The sequence below is a fragment of the Ipomoea triloba genome, chromosome 6, assembly GCF_003576645.1.
Source record: "Ipomoea triloba cultivar NCNSP0323 chromosome 6, ASM357664v1".
In the NCBI taxonomy this organism is placed as follows: domain Eukaryota; kingdom Viridiplantae; phylum Streptophyta; class Magnoliopsida; order Solanales; family Convolvulaceae; genus Ipomoea; species Ipomoea triloba.
In genome coordinates, this window is record NC_044921.1 from 10,255,204 (window position 1) to 10,272,352 (window position 17,149).

The following is a 17,149-nucleotide window of genomic DNA, read 5'->3' on the forward strand; positions in this document are numbered from 1 at the left end:
TAAGATGATGTCTTAATAAAGATACAATGGGTGATATCTTTATTCTGATATCCTTGTTTTAAGAGAAATTCACTCAATCGACAAAATCACATTATTCCCAATTGTTTTAAGTCATATAATGACTTTTGTAGTTTTACGCTATACATATTTCGATCTGTCTTATCTTTTCTCAATGGATTTTGAATACCTTCAAGTACTTTCATATATATGTCAGTGTCTAGTGACCCATATAAGTAAGCGGTCACTACATCCATTAATTGCATATCTATGTTCATTTTTACTACTAGCGATATTAAACAGCGGAACAAGGTGTCATCAAGAATAGGAGAATAAGTTTGTTCAAAATCTATTCCGAGACTCTATAAAAACCCTTGAGCTACCAATTAATCTCGTTTTATATCTAATCACCTCATCAACTTCATTCAAAATCTATTCTGAGACTCTATAAAAACTCTTCCGCACAAACACCCATTTGGATCCTACTAGGATCACACCTTTCGGGGTAAGTACAGGGGATCAATGACTTTCCTTTTATTAAGCGAGTTGAGTTCGACCTCAATTGCCTCTTTCCATTTTAACCAATCAGAGCGCTTCTAGCACTCTGTTATAGATTTTGGTTCTGGATCAAGATTATCAAAAAAATGTTAAGGGCAATTGTGTAGGCAAAATGGTCGTCAATGAATATTAAATTTCTATTATAATTTTCTCTTGTTTCTACAAAATTTATGGCAGTTTCTGTGATTACATCAACCAAATCTTTATCATTTGTCAATATATCTTGTTAAAGACGTTCCGCATTCCCAATATTAGTTTTAGTTAAAGCACATGCACTTTTACTGGGTTCTCTGTCTTTGGGGTGGTCATCTTCATGATAGGAAACAATTGATGATTTCTGGAGTGACTGTGATTGTTTACTAATTTTGGTTTTCCAATGAGTTAAATCTTTTGCATTGATTGGTCCCCCACGCTTCTGGCGATGGGGGTTATTAGTGTCAATACTTGGTCTTTGGGGACAATTACTCTTGACAGATCATTTTCTGCGGGAATATATAGCCTTGTCACTCCTTTAATTTAAAATTAGTAAACGCGTCTGGCAGATTAATTGCTATTTTTTGTAAATTTATTATTTTCTAAACTTCTAGTTTAGTCTGACTAGTACATGGGTCAAGGTACTAAAGATCATTTTCATCCCATGAAATTTCCTACATTCCGTTAAAGTTGGGATTTTATGCTTATTTCCCCTAATGTCAGGAAATGATCTTCGTCAAAAATGCAATCAGCATACCTAGCAGTAAATTGGTCTGATGTCATGGGCTCGAGGTATTTAATGATGGACGGAGATATGAATCCAACATATATACCTAACTTATGTTGCAGGCATATCGAATTAGGTCATGGAGGTGGTATAGGTACATATACCATGCAGCCGAAGACACGTAAATGAGACATGTCTAGCTCATTTCCACGTACTAGTTGTAAGTGGGAATAGTCATGATATGCAGTGGGATGGAGTTGTATTAAGTCAGCAGCATGTAATACTACATGTCCTCAACAAGTAACCAACAAACTAGACCTTTGTAATAATGGTCTAGTGATTAATTTAACTCTTTTAATTAGAGATTTAGCTAAACCATTTTAGGTGTGAACATAAGGTACAAGATATTTCACCTTAATAATGGCATATAATAATCGTCCAAATCCGACGAGGTAAATTCACCAGCGTTATCTATTATATTCTTACATGTTTAATAGGATAACTAGGGAAATGGGCATTTAACTCAATAATTTTGCTCATAAATTTGGCAAATGCCAGGTTTCTAGTGGACAACGGACTCACGAAACCTATTCCAACTTCAGTGTTACTTGGCCTATTTCTATATGGATTGAGAATGCTTCCATTGCCTCCCCGCCCCAGCCCCATCTCGGACTAGCCTTGTACAATGCCTTATGCCCATCCCTTATTTGTCCAAGCTTATAGACTACTTTTTCAGTTTAATTATCACTCTAGGGGTTGCTACATGAAATTTGGTAAATTTTTTTATGGACCATCAATAAAATGTACATTTGTAATATACTAAAAGTACATTGAATGTATATTCTTTGATATTATACAAAATAATGTACCTTCATACCTTCAACAGTCAAATAATGTATCTTCAATACCCCTTTAGTATATTAAAATGTATATTTTATTTATAATTCACATAGTTGTGTGTACCATGTCCATGGAATAGAGGTGTCAAATGGGTGGGCATAGACCGACCCGGCCCGGTCTGCCACTGACCTGTTTATTTTTAGACCGGGCCAACCCAGTCCAATTAAAATTCAAACCAAATAAAATTTTAGAAATTGTAGCTACTAAGTAGCAAGAGTAATTTTTTCAATTTAAACCAAATAAAATTTTAAAACTTCAAAATATTTTAAGGTAGTAATGACTAATTAATACTTAGCATGCAAGTTAGACAATTAACTAGCCAAATAGTAAATACGTAAGATTTAATAGGCATAAAATCAATATCATAGTTTCTAATATGATAATCTCATGAGCCATTACTCTATTAGAGCATCCACAAGGTTTGACCATGGTTCGATTCGAACCGAACTGTGCACTGTTGGAACCGAACCGGAACTGTACGGATGGTTCTAGTTTCGGTTCCAAATCGAAAAAAAGTTTTAAAAAAATTAAATTTTATTTATTTTTTATTATTTGGTTAAAGTTTAATTATTATTTGATTAAAGTTTAAACACTAAATAACACTTTAAAATTCAATTATAACAATTTTTTTTAATATAGTTTAACTTTGAAGTTTAAATATTTAATATAACTTTTTAAAAAACATTTTAGAATGAAAATTTTTCAACAAAAAAATATTAATTTTTGAATTTGGATAATTTTAAAAATAAAAAATTACAAACAAAAATAAAAAAAAAATTCAGAACCGTACCTGGAACCGTGATAGAAGGTTCGATTCCGATTTGGCTGATTTCGAAACTTGGAACCGTCGGTTCGGAACAGGAACCGAACCGTGGCCATGACTATCCACAAATGTGGTTTTTTGAAGGTTTTTTCAGAACATAAATTTAAATGATAGTTTTTTATTGATTTGGGGATGAGTTTTTAGATGGTTTTTGTTTCCTACAAATATAGTATTTTTGTGGGTCCCATTATTTGAGAGAAAAGAGGAAAGCATCTGACTTCCTGGGCGTTTTTGTTTCGCTAAATTTTATTTATTTATTTTTTTTACTTTTCAGATCTAGGTGTCAGATTTATTTGTTTTTTCCTTTTTTTTTCTTCTCCTTTTTTATTGCCTTCTTTCTCTTTCCTAGGTGTAACTTTAAAAATTATGAAAGTAATGGAACTAATATGGATGCTCTTAAAGTATATATGTATATATGTATATTATATATTTTAAAAAATGTATAGGCCAACGGTCCGGCCCAATTCATGGGCCAAAAATTAAAGTCCGGTCATGTTCGTAGTATAAAGCGAGCTAGCCCTAGTTTTCCATTATAGCAAATGAACCGGGCCAACTCAACCTAAACGGGTTGGGTCTGCGTTAGACTTTGGGCTAACCCGTCCGTTTGGCACCTCTACTATCTATAATTTTAATAATCTACAATTTTAATAAGAGCCAATAATGTTAACCCGTAACAGGAATTAAAAAAATGTTGGTGTAATTGTCTTTTATAAAATATTGTACTTTGTGTTTTCCTTATATTGTACAACCTCCAATTAAATTCCTAATCTATCCTAATCCTTAATACTTTTACCATTATTCCCGTCATTACTACATTGTAACAGAGTCAATAGTACTCAAAAAAAAAAAAAAAGTTAAAGTAGAGGTGGCAATTCTGTAATTTAGCTTAAATTGGAAGGCAATTTATTCTCCTTCAAAAAATAGATTAGGGCATCAAACGACTACAAAAACGACATCTCATCTCTCTGTTGCCGACTACAGGTTTCCAGCTCCACGGACCACGGTCAGAATTGGAAGCCAATTTGTTCTCCTTCAAAAAATAGAAACACAAGACAAAAACGGCATCTCATCTCTCTGTTGCCGACTACAGCTTTCTAGTTCCACGGACTATGGTCGGAATTGGAAGGCAATTTGAAGGAGTCTCATCTCTCTATTGCCGACTACAGGTTTCCAGCTCCACAAGCCAAACTACTCCTTCAAAAAAATAGGGAAGAAATTTTGGTCTCTGCCGACTACTGAAAGCAGAAGCACAAGCCGAACCAGGTCTTGTTTTTTCTTTCTTTTATTTTCCTCATAAATATTGTATCAATGCATGTGCAATTTTATTTTATTTTTTAATTCACAAGTTCATATATTGACATCACAAGCAAGGTATCAAGATTTTGAGTTGCTTGTGATTGTACAAAAATCAAACTCGATTGCTTGTTATGCTTTTGCCAAGTTCGATTGTGGATGCTTTTTGGATTAAGCTTTCTCTCGTGGATATATTTCTTATATATTTGAAGTTAATTACATGCCACTAATAACAACATAAAGGTATAAGCGTTTGAGGCTTGAATATTTGTTGCTCTGTTGACCTTTTTGTTGTTGCTGCTGGCTTAGGTCTTATGTTTAATTTCACTAATATCAGAGGTTATATATAGCTGCAGTGTTTTAACATCCATCTCTATTTTTACATATGTGTGCGTAAGACTATAAGAGTGTTATGGATTTGAGAGAAAATGAGTTAGTGATAAGAGCATGGACTCTGTCTTTGTTTATAATCTGGATTCAATGATGTTTAATGCCTATTTGGTTTTGAGTGCATTCAGCAGATTTTTTTTTATGCTTGTGATTATATAAAATATAAACTCAGGGAATCTCTATTTGATCATGCTATGAGTTTTGTTGGAGTCTGATATGGTATCAAGATTTTGAGTTGCTTGTGATTGTATAAAATATAAACTTAGGGAATCTCTATTTGATCATGCTATGAGTTTTTGTTGGAGTCTGGTATGGTATCAAGATTTTGAGTTGCTTGTGATTGTATAAAATATAAACTCAAGGAATCTCTATTTGATCATGCTATGAGTTTTTGTTGGAGTCTGGTTTTCTAAAGAGTTAATTACCGTTTTGGTCCCTCAACTATAGCGAAAGTATCAAATTGGTCATCAGCTTTCATTTTTGGTCGATTAAATCCTCAAGTATTGATTTTTTGTCCGATTTAATCCTCCGTTAGTTTGGGTGTTAACTAGCCGTCTCTTTCGAGGGCAAAATAGGAACTTTTACTCATTTCCTTCATTATCATATTTAAAGAAGAAGATCGAAGATCCACTCTTATCCCTCTGTAGCCCAGCGAAGAGTATACTTCAACTTCTCTCATCCAATCCGGTGGCAGCGGCGGTCGGATTGTCCGCCCCATCGACCGGAAAGACAATCAAAGCAAGGTCTGCACCGAACCAGTAACCAGTTTCTCAGTTTTCCCCATGGGAAATACTGTATCTGGTTTGGATCCAAATTATCGGTATTTCCGAGACGCATATTCGTCGTCATCATCCATCTTTTTCTTTGATGATCAAATGTTTATCAGTTGGAACCTCGGCCCAGAAAATGGCAAAGTAGAAGATGGCTCTTTCACTCCACCTCTTATAGCACAAAACCAACTCGTCTTTTTTCAGAGGGAACCCCTTCAGTCTAGCTTTTTTCCTCACTCTTTCTCTTATGCTGTCGCCGTAATGGGAGGATTTTCAAACAATAATAATGACTTCTCAGGGCTGTTTACGGCAGAGATGCACCCTTCTGGATTATCATCGCTAGAGAGGAGTCGAGCAGTGTTTCATTTCTGGTCCCAAAATGTTCCTTCTTTTATGATTTTTTTACTATCTTTTCTTTTGCTACCCTATCTATCCATCTACCAAATAATATTCTTTTTCTATTATTATTATTATTATTATTATTATTATTATTATTTCGTTATCCCTTTTATTTTCAACTCATTCGTATTTTCATTGGTTCCAAACTACCTATACTTGGTTCCAAAGATCAATCCTCCTGTGAATGGAAATTATAAGCCAGTAAGGGCGGCTGCATTCATCAAAGCAGGAACTAAAAAATTCAATAGCTCAAAATATCAAGCATTTTATTAAATCATCGTGCTCTGAAAAATATAAGTATTTAGTTCAAAACTATCTTCCTCTCATCCATGTATTGCTATGAATGGTCTGTCTGCTCTGTATTTTTATCTCATGGGGAATACATGCATATTATTTCATGCAAGTGCGAGTGCACCGATCTTTGACCTGAGCAAGCAAGCAGTTCCTGACAGTGCCTAACCAATTACTATAACAGTGCGGTGGTGCTACTTACTTGGGTCCATGAATCAACAGTGCAAGATCCTTGGTCATCTTCCCTGACTCTACTGTCCGTGATTTTGTTGTACACCATCTCGAACTCTTGCACGATGTCCTTGATCAGCTCCATGCGATCCATGTCCACGAGGATGTTGACCACGTGCGGCTGGAGCTCAAATGACTTGGCGATCCCGGCAACTACCTCCCGCTTCTTCTCATCGCTCATGATAAGGTTAGCGAAGAAATCGAACACTGATTCCTCTATGAAAACTTTCTCGATCTTGTCCAAGTCAGCCGAGGTTTTCTCCAGAGTTCCGTTCGACTTGGCGACGTCGCAGAGCGAGACGGCGTAGCTTTCTGCAGGCGAGTAAACCATTTTGGCACCAAGCATGAAGCACCCCGCCGTCGCGGTCGCTGCGGGAGAGTTGTTTGGAGGGGGCCCTGACGGTGATCTTCGGAAGCCTAAGGCCTCCGGAGAAGGAGAGCTTCGCTGTTGGCGAGTTTGTGAATGGGAGAAAAGTCGGTGAAAAGACTCTAATACCCTCAAAGTCAACTAAAAGGACTATTATGCCCTCAAAGTAGACGGCCACTTAACACCCCAACTGACGGAGGACCAAATCAGACAAAAAATCAATACTTGAGGATTTAATCGGCCAAAAATGAAAGCCGAGGACCAATTTGATACTTTCACTATAGTCGAGAGACCAAAACGATAATTAACTCTTTTCTAAATTTAGTATTTAGATCTCTTGCCATCGCTAAATACTAAATTGTGTGACCTACATGTGTCTGCATGCTCTTTGAATCTCCATTCATTTGTTTATTTGAGTGTCTCCATTCTCTTATAGGTCATAAATCAACAGCCATTATGATCAGAAATATTGTACATTATTTTACTTTATTAAAACTTCATAGCAAATGGAAAAATCAATTATCATGTCAAAAATATCTGTCAACTTTATCTCTGTTTGACACTATAAATTGGTGACTTGGTGTTATGATATTCATGAACCTTAAATTTCTGACTTTTTTTTTACAGCATCTAAGGACCTAGGAAGCCCAATTTCGATCTGGTATTTAAGGTTTGTGTTCATAAAACTAATTACACAAATACCAACTTTAATACGGAGTAATATATATGTTTTCTAAAAAAATATATTTTGTTTCAGACCATAGCTTTGATTGCTGTTAGAGAAGGTGTTATTCAGTTGGGAGCTATTGATAAGGTCATCCTTCTCTCTCACTCTTCATCATACCCATGCAATGTTGACACATAAGGATTCCACATCAAAGATTCCAGCATGTCAAGAAGCTTAGTTGTCATCTCTTGTAATTGTAACTTCCTTTAACAGAATCTGTTAGGATATTTTCTCCCCTTCTGTCTTTGTTTTCTCCAGCTTCCTCAAGGTATAAAGGAATGCAGCTTGTAATCAATTGAAGCAAACAGAAATAGCATTCATTTTGTCGAACTTCTTCTTCACCTCTCAAAGCTCTGCATTGTCTTCTTCATGTTTCCCAACATGCAACTCTACTGTTGTGTTCTCTTATTTATTTATTTATTTATAAATATATTCCCTCTGTACCATTTATCAAATTAATTATTTTTCCTATGGTTATTTTCTTTAATATTCTGGAATATTATACTCACTTTTTGATGTACACAATAAATTGAATCTAAGACCCATATGTACTTGCATAATGTCTATTTGATGTTTGGGTTTTAAAAGATTTTATTTGAATATCATTTGTTGATAGTTTTAGAATATTTTGTAGGCTAAGTTACTATGTTGACGGGCCATTCTGAAATGTTTGAATCCAGTCTTGTGGAGAGGAATAGAAAACGTAGGGAGTGGTATGCTTGTATTGAGAGTCGACGGGCAAAGATAAACTTGAGACGGCGAAATGCTTATACAGCAATGGATCTTGCTAAAAATGAAAAATGCTAGATGATCTTAACGAAAAGCATCGAGATAAAATTAATGCAACTCACGACATCAATGCTGGTATGCTTTGTAATAGTCAAATTTGTCTTACTATGAATTAAAATCATGAATTTCTATACGGTGGAACTAACTTTTTTATATGCATAATTGATTACATCAATTGATTATGTGATTTGAACATATATTCTATGATATTTCAAAATGAATAAAGGTCCTTCAGAAGTAGTACTCAGAAAACTTCTCAAGAATGTTTGCAACACAATAATACCCTTTATTCTATTCTCAACCAACCTTTTGTGCTAAAAGATTGTTCTCCTTGTACCTATTGTAAAGCACAGCGATTCCAATATTGATACAGCAAAATACAGAACAAAATACTGTATTTATACTGGGTCGGGTACAAGGAAGAATACCCTAGGCGAGACCGAGCTACGTGACAGTGGGTCAGAGGTTCTCGATCTCTTTAGCTACTCTACTAGAAGAAATAGCCAAAAGTCCTCTCTACCGCATTAAATGCGCCTTTTATAGTGGCTCCAGTAAGGTTTCTGGTCTGGCGGCATGTAGGACGCGTGGCGGTCATGCACCGGTCACTTTGTCGGTCCAACATGGCAGCGGATAGGAGCGCGGGTGCGGGGTCTCTGATTCGAACCTCCGCAAAGGCCCTATTACAGCCCGGAGCGCAAGGATGCCCGGCCTAGTCAGATCGGGAGGAAGATTCAGAGGGTCTGGTCAGTCCCTAACTGGGCACACAGCCCGGGAGGTCGGGATACGTAGACCGAGATTTTACCCCTGTACTGGTACCCCGAAGCGGAAGATCACGTTCCGCCATAAGAACCGGGCGCACTGCTGAGAGGTAATCGTCGCCAACGGTCCGGCCTCGATCCACTTTGAAAAATAATCAACGGCGACGATGATGAAGCGGCGTCGTCCGGTCAACTGCGGGAAGGGTCCCAAAATGTCCACCCCCCATTTAGCGAACGGTATCGCAGAACTGACCGGATGATAGAAAGTGGCCGGTCTACCCGGGACACGGGCGTACAGCTGGCGCGACTCACACGACTTGGCCAGTGCCTCACAGTCAAATTGGATCGACGGCCAATAATAACCAATCAACATTATTCTTCTTGCCAAGGCTCGGCCCCCTTGATGAGCGGAGCAAAGTCCGGAGTGCAGCTCAGTCATCACTAGTTCAGCCTCAAACCGGGACAAACATCTCATCAGCGGCCCCCCATACGACCGTCGGTACAGGCGGTTGTCGACTATCTGAAACCGGGGGGCGCGAAGCTTCACTCTCCTGGCCCTCTGCTCGTTCTCTGGTAAGGTTCCAGTTTCTAAGTACAGCCGAAGGTCGGAGATCCACTCGTCATCATCCGCATCCACCGGGGCCACGGGCAACACATCAATGCAAGCAGTTGATAGCTCCTCCACCCGGGCTACCTTGGATATGTATTCCGGGGCTTCGTGCGATAACCGGGATAACATGTCAACATCCGCATTCTCAGCCCGCGGGATGTGCTCAGCAACGCACTCATCAAATGATCCCATGATGGATATGGCGTGATCCCGGTACCAGGCTAGCCGTTCTCCCTTCGCCTCGAAAGCGCCAGTGACTTGTCCGACGACCAAGGCCGAGTCGGTTCGGATCCTCACGTGTCAGGCCCCCAGAGAACGGGCGTAGCATAGGCCGGCTATGAAGGCTTCGTACTCCGCTTCGTTGTTGGTCGGTGAAAAAGAGAATGACAAGGCGTAATAAACTTTAAAGCCTTCCGGGCTAGTGAGTACTATTCCAGTGTCGGCGCCCTGCTTACAACTCGACCCATCCGTCGCGATCTCCCACTCTGCCAGGATCGGTTCAACGGCAGTCGTCTCACTACTGTCTCTCGCCGAGCATTCCATGACGAAGTCTGCTAGGGTCTGTCCCTTAATGGCCGGTCTTAGTGTGTATTCGATCGCAAACTGAGTCAACATCATCTCCCATTTGATTAATCTACCGGAGGACGTAGTCGTCCGGAGTATGGCGCCCCGGCTGATCAGCCAACACCCGAACCACCCGGCCTTGAAAGTATGGCGTGAGTTTCTTCGCGGTCGTGTATAATGCAAACACGACCTTTTCCAGCCTGGAGTACCGTAGCTCGGGACCTTGGAGGGCGTGGCTAATGTAATAAATCGGGTGTTGTATCCCTTCAGGGCCGGTTCGGCAAAGCACTACACTGATTGCACGGTCCGACGCGGAGAGATAGATCTGCAATTCTTCACCGGGCTCTGGTCTGGACAACACTATCGGCGAAGCCAAATATTCTTTCAAGCTCTCGAAAGCCCTTTGACACTCGTCAGTCCACGCGAAAGCGGATGTCTTCTTCAGCGTTTGGAAGAACGGGTGAGCCCGCTCGGCGAGTTTCGAGAGGAAACGACTCAGGGCGGCCAACCAGTCGGTCAATTGTTGGACTTCCCGAACCGTGGTCGGCGGCCTCATGTCCATAATCGCTTTCACCTTTGCGGGGTTTGGCTCGATCCCTCTCCTTGTCATCATGAATCCGAGGAACTTCCCGGTCTGTACAGCGAACGTGCATTTTGTCGGGTTGAGCCTCAGCCGGTTACGCCTCATGATTTCAAAGCTTTGTCTCAAGTCGGAAGCGTGATCGTGCATACTTCTGCTCTTTACCAGCATGTCATCAATATAGGCCTCCATCGTTTTGCCAATCAGCTGTCCAAATAGGGCGTTCACTATCCTCTGGTAGGTAGCGCCCGCATTACGTAGGCCGAATGGCATCACTCGGTAGCAGTACAGACCGTCCGATGTAATGAACACGGTCTTCGCCTCGTCTTCCTCGGCCATCATCACCTGGTGGTACCCTTTGAACGCATCCATGAAGCTCAACAGTTCGGCGCCTGCGGTCTCATCGACCATCTGGTGGATGCTCGGGAAGGGGTACGAATCCAATGGGCACGCCTTATTGAGATTGGTGTAATCCACGCACATCCTCCAGGCCGGAGGCTTGGGGACGAGGACTACGTTCGCCAACCATTCGGGGTAATGGACCTCGCGGATATGTCCGGCCGCTGCTAAGGACCTCGTTTCGGAGCGGACGAACTCTCGTCGGTCGGAGGCCAGGTGCCTTTGCTTCTGCTTGACTGGTCGGGAGCCCGGGCGGACGGCTAACCTGTGACATATAGTCTGGCGGTCGATCCCAGGCATATCTTCTAGGCCCCAGGTAAAGATGTCGGCATATTCCCGAAAGACGGCAATGATCGCGGTCCGCAAATCAGAAGATAAGGCCGAGCCAATCTTCACAGTACGTTCCGGTCGGGAGTCCGACAGCGCCACCAACTCTACCTCCTCCGATGGCTCGGGGCGTTCAATCCGAACATCTTCCTTCCTCTTATTGATGGTGTTCACCCGGGACGTGCTGGTGTCCTGCTTCTGTACAGCCCGGACATAACATCGTCTCGCCGATTGGGGGTCTCCTCTGACCGTGCCCATGCCCTCCGGTGTCTGGAACTTCATGCATAGGTGTGGCATTGATATTATTGACCAAATTGGGGAGTCTCTAAAAGCAGTGGAGAATTAGGACCAAAGGTGAGAGAAAACTAAAAGCCTCTCCGGGGCATCACAACAAGACTCTCGAACCACTTCCTAACTTCTCTACATGTTAGAGATTACTTGAGACTTAGCAGGAACATAACCATAAATCTATTCAAAACCTTCAACTAAAAAAACTTAGAAACTCATGATATTTTGCAAACTGGGAAATTTTATATTTCAAACTACGATATTTTACAAAGCAAACTGAACCTCCTTTTATAGGGATCAAGGATGGTTCTCGAAATACAATACAGCTGTTTACAATTATTATAATACATGTGGCCGACAAAGTGTGATGGCCTTCTTGACATAAAGTAAAGCTACCTTTTAATAAAGTTGTCTAATAATTCATACAACACGCCAAACTGATAAGATAACGCTGACATGACCCTGTCAGGACGGGGATCTTATCTTTGAAGATAAGATTTTTTGTTGCAGATGAGATTTGCTTTGCTGGGGCTTTGCTGGAGAGATAAGATCAAATCTTATCCTTCACTCATGAATCTCTTTCCTTTCCAGTTTTGTGGGTTCCAATCTGGTTGCTTTGTCTTCATGACCATCCATTTTCCATGAAATTGAAGATCCATTACGGAGTCTTCGTCTGATGCTGTGTCGCTTTCTGTGGAGTAGCCAGAGTAGCTGGGGTAACCCATGTAGTTAACCCATTCTTGCCTATCCATACCAGATTGCCTTCTCTTCGTTCTCCAAACATCCTTGTTCCACTGGCTCTTGTGTTCTGGCCTTTTCTTTTGAGACTTTTGAGCATAAGCTTTCTCAATCTTTTCAACTTCTTCAAGCACTGAATCTATATCATCAAAGTTCCAAGGGTCTTGTGACCAGATATCTTCCTTCTGAGTCTGGTTTAGCTCATAGTAGTACTGGTTTTTTGCTGACTTGATCCTTTCATGGTAGATCTCATCATCTTGTCTTACATCTGGCTGAATCCCTTCTCTGGGCCAAATTTCTTTTGGAATGACCTTGTTCTGGGCGAAAATGTACCTCTGAAATTCTGGATAGTCTTCTTCTCGGACTATGATAGATTCCATGTGCTGCTCATAAATCTTCATAAATGGTTCTGCATGTCCTTCTAAAAATCTGGATACCCATGCTGTGACTTCTTTAATTCCATTTTTCACGGCTAAAATCTCTTTATAAGTGGAGTGGTAATGAAGTTCTACCTCTTTGAATCTACCACTGGAGTAGCCGCAAACAAGCCTTTTTCCTTTGACTTCCTGTAGAAGTATTGCTCCCCAATAGTAATCACTGGCATCTGTTTGTAGAATTCTAAGTCCTTCACCTGCTGGAATGTGCAATTGTGGTAATTCCTTGGTGTGCTCCTTCATCCATCGGATTGCCTTGGTTTGTTCTATGCTCCATTTTGGTGGTGACTTTTTCAACATCTTGGTGAGAGTGCTAACATGAGGGGCTATGTTGGGAACAAAATCTCGGATATAATTAATTATACCAAGAAATTGTTGAACTTGCTGCTTTGTGAGGTTTTCATCAGGAAATTTGAGTAATTCCTGAGCAATATGCCTTCCTGGTTGAAACTTTCCCTGGTCAATATCCATGCCTAAAAACTGGATCTTCTGCTGGGCTAGTAACATCTTCTTTTCGGATAACATGATTCCAAATTTTTGGCATATCTCCATGAATTGTCTGATCAGCTGGATGTGTTCCTCTATGGTCTTACTGAATAGTAAGATATCATCGATGTAAATGAGGGCTTTGTCAAGAATTGGCTCAAAGATCTTGGTCATCACTTTCTGGAATTCACTGGGTGCAATTTTGAGACCAAAAGGCATTACCTTCCATTCAAGATGATATCCTGGGATACAAAAGGCTGTCTTGTATCTTTCTTCTGGCTTGATTCCTATCTGCCAAAATCCTGCTTTGAGATCGAACTTTGAAAACCATTGGGCTCCTGGGAGATATGAGAACATCATAGATCTCCTTGGTAATGGAAATTTGACATCTTTGAGACATTGATTCAAGGGTTGATAGTTGATAACAAGTCGTAACTTTCCCCTTGCTTGTTCTGCTCGCTTGTTCACATAGAATGCTTCACATGCCCATGAGGATTTGGATTCTGTGATTAGTCCCAACTTCTGCAACTCCTTACACTCTTGAACCGCCATTTTGAGATGTTGAGGATTCATTCCTGAGTGGCTGGCTTTGGTGGGGTTGATCACCTTTCCTTCTTTGAATGGAAGTTCAATAAAGAACTCTTCTCTGGTCCATAGGGGCTTACTGTGTTTTTTCATGAATTCGTCATGAGAGTTTGCACATAATTGCTCCACCAATTGTTGTTTGATCTGGGTGATGGTATCCATGAAGTTGAGTTGCCACATTCTGTAATCTTCTTCATAGGGCTTGAAGTAGGGGCCTTTGCTAATTCCTCGTGATTGAACCAATACATTCATCATCTTGAAAGCATCAAATCCTAATAGCAAATCCCTTCTTGGAAGGCCACATCCAAGAACATGAATTTGGATCTTGCAGTTAGGAAGTATGCTAATCTCCAATGGTTCCTTCGTCTCCAATCCTGCATCAAAATCATCTCCAGATGCTGATGTAAGACGTTTCTGGGATGGTCTCCATGCCTCTTGAGGTAACAGCTTTGGGTTCATCATTGAGAACTGAGCTCCAGTATCAACAAGGGCTATGGCATCGAATGGCTTGCTTGACCGGTGCTTGATCTGTACTTTCACATGGGGTGCTTTGAACTCTTCATCTTCTTTTATCCCAAAATTGTATGAGATAAAATCTTCTTCCGGAACTTCATCTTCTATGGAAAAGATTGTTTCTGCTGAAGGTTCGTCTTCTGGGCTGAGATAGCCATCCAGGTCTTCTTCGGCGATATCGTCATCAATAAGAGACATGATTTCCGATATCATTTTAGCCGCTTGCTTCTCCTTGCAATCTTTGGCGTAGTGTCCTGGCTTTCCACAAACAAAGCATTTGTTAGATGCTTTATTTCCTCTCTTTTTTGGTTGTGCTTTCTGGTTCTGGGATTTTCTGAAATATCTCCTCCTTGGCTTCCATCCGATTCTTCTAGTGTTTTGAGGATTCTTCCTGAAGCGAGTGAAATTTCTCCTTCTTACTCTGGGTTTGTTTCCACACACTCCATTGCATGAGGATCCTATTATGAGGTTTGGCTTCTGGCATGCTTTGGAAAGAATTGATTCATGCTTTCTCAAGGTCTGGAACTTGTTGTGGATCTGGCAAATATTGTCTAGGCTTTCAAATATTGCTTGCCTAATCTGCCCAGTTGAAAGATGTGTTATGGATCCATGATTCTTTTTGATAAGTTGATCTGTACTGTCTGCCAGCAGGGGTGGTAAGGATGAAACAAAAGCTTGCTTGAGATTGTTGTCAAATCCCAGAAAATAGAAAACTTTTGTCATCCTTTTGAAGTGTTCCTCTAAGTGCCTTTTCTCATAAGACAGGCACTTCATTCTGAAAAACTCCGTTCTCTTCTGTTCTACTTCATCTTCATGTTTACCCAGAAATATGAAGTAAATCATTGAAACGGCTTCCTGGAGAGGTAGTCCTAGGGACATCATCTTGAATGCCCCATCTGCTTTAGACCACCAATCTTTAAGAATTCCGGTGAACTTTGCTGTAAATTCCATCAGGATTTTGAAAGTATCTCGTTCTACTAGATTCCTAGTAGTCATCCATGTGTGGAACTCAGCAAACTTCTCTCCCCACTTTTCTGGTGATAAATCATCAATTGTAAAGAATTGATAATTTACTCCTTTGTGCATCACCATTTCCGTGGCATTTTCAACACCAAAGTATTCTTCCTCTGTATGACCCATTGGTTGATCAGCAGGTTGTTGAGTTGTGTATCCACCAGTTGATGATTCTGCTGGATCTACCATAAATGCAGGGTTTTCTGAATCCTGATTAGAAATAGAAAAGGATTCTTCTCCTTCTGAATCTGTATATCCTTCTGATTCTGACTGAGTTGCTTCAGATTGGTAGCCAGATTCTTCTGATATTTCTCCAGCACTATAAGCTTCCATGACTGGTAGGTTTCTCTCAGGTGGGTCTGGGCCTTTGATAACAGAATCAAAAAGATCCTTATCTGTGATTGTTTCATGGAGCATCATTTGGGTCGTATTTGGGGTTGTATTTGGTGGAGGGTACAGGTCATTTGATTTTGAGGATATAATTGGCTGGAATGGAGTGGTAGTTTGTTCTGAAATGGTGAAAGGTCTAAAAACTTACTGGTGTAAAGGGTGAGATGGATTTCTAATTTTCCAAGCAGAGAACAATCTTGTTTGAGAATCAGGTTGGGCTTGAAATGTGGGTAAAGGCAAAGTTGGTTGTGGTGGGGGTTGTGGATACTTTTGTTTAGGCTTACTTCTCCTATGGTACTCATCTAGAATGGAAGAGTCTGTAGGAGGAAACATAGGGTTTCCAAACTGGAACGACGAACTTGTTAAGGAACTGGTTTGGTAAAATGGTGTTGGAGTAGAGGTAGCTGGGTATTTTTTGGGTGTTTCAAACAAATTGGGTTGGTAAGGTTGTTTGGGCCTGATCTCGGATCTCAACTGATCTATCATGCTCCGGATAGAAGCAGTTTCGTTGGCTTGGTACTGAAAATGGGCTTGAAGGGATTGACCATAAGAAGGTCTCTCAAAAGGGATCTGCTCCAATCTTTTTTCCAAAATCTTGATTCTTGAGTCAATCTTTGAATAGTATTCTCCAGATTTGTGGCTTAGCTCAACAAGATTGTTGGAAATTGATTTGAGGGTGCGGTTTTGAGCTAAGGCGTTCTCCGTTTGCCAATTTAAAGTCTGCTCAATGGATGGTTGTCCTCTTAACTGGCCTGTTGGTAATACTTCATTAGGAGCTGGGATCTTTGGTGCATGCATAGAACCTCCTCGCTGAAAACTTTCCAAAGGGGGAAAGTCCTCCTCATAGGATTCTGAGATCACCATTGCTGGGATAGCTGGTGGAACTGGAATTATTGTGGGCTCCTTTCTTAAGTACTCTTGCTCATAGCACTTAAGAGCTTTCTTTTTTCTTTGCAGGGGCACAGGTGGTGGTAGTGGTGACGGCGGATCTTCATCATCACTATCATCCTTCCTTCTGGATCTTCTCCTTCTAGAGGGCTTGCAGCTGGGTCTCCTCTGTGGCTCCTTTGTTGGGTAGCATTGCTTACAATCATCTTCACACAAATCGAAGAAACAGTGATTTGAGATGGGATCCTTAAACCAGAAAACTGGTTTACCAAGTTGGTCGAACGAATGAACAATTTCACTCATTCCTGTTTTTCCGTAACCAAGGAAAACTGGTTTTGCA